We start from the raw sequence: 539 nt of genomic DNA on the forward strand, positions 1-539 counted from the left end.
AGCTAAATGTATAAGACGTTTTTCTTAAGCTGCCTCCCCCCCCCCAAAAAAAATGGTCACCTAATTTCAGTAAAGCTTGACGCATTCACAGAGACACAACTTCAGACAGTGATTCAATTATATACTTAATTACTTTTTAAGTGAAGGTGACAGGCCATGCAGCTTCCTCACCTCCCCTCTCTCCCCGTCAACCCCTCACCTCCTTCCCCTCCCCCTCCTTCCCCTTCCCCTCCCTCACCTCCTTCCCCCCCTTGATCCCCCACCTTACTTAATTGCCACCCGTTTGTTCCACGTGTCCTCCTCCTCGTTCCCAACATCGATTGTTCCACTAACCCCCCCCCAAGCCCCCCACCCCCCCAGGCCCCCCTCCCCCCCTCCCCCCGATCATCATCATGTGCAACAGCGTCTCCAAAATCCGCATGGGAAATCATTTTGTCTCGTCTCGTGTGTGTGTGTGTGTGTGTGTGTGTGTGTGTGTGTGTGTGTGTGTGTGTGTGTGTGTGTGCTGGCCCTCTGAGTTTTCCTCCCTCACCCTTCCA

The sequence above is a fragment of the Homarus americanus genome, unplaced genomic scaffold (assembly GCF_018991925.1).
Source record: "Homarus americanus isolate GMGI-L3 unplaced genomic scaffold, GMGI_Hamer_2.0 scaffold18444, whole genome shotgun sequence".
NCBI lineage: Eukaryota > Metazoa > Arthropoda > Malacostraca > Decapoda > Nephropidae > Homarus > Homarus americanus.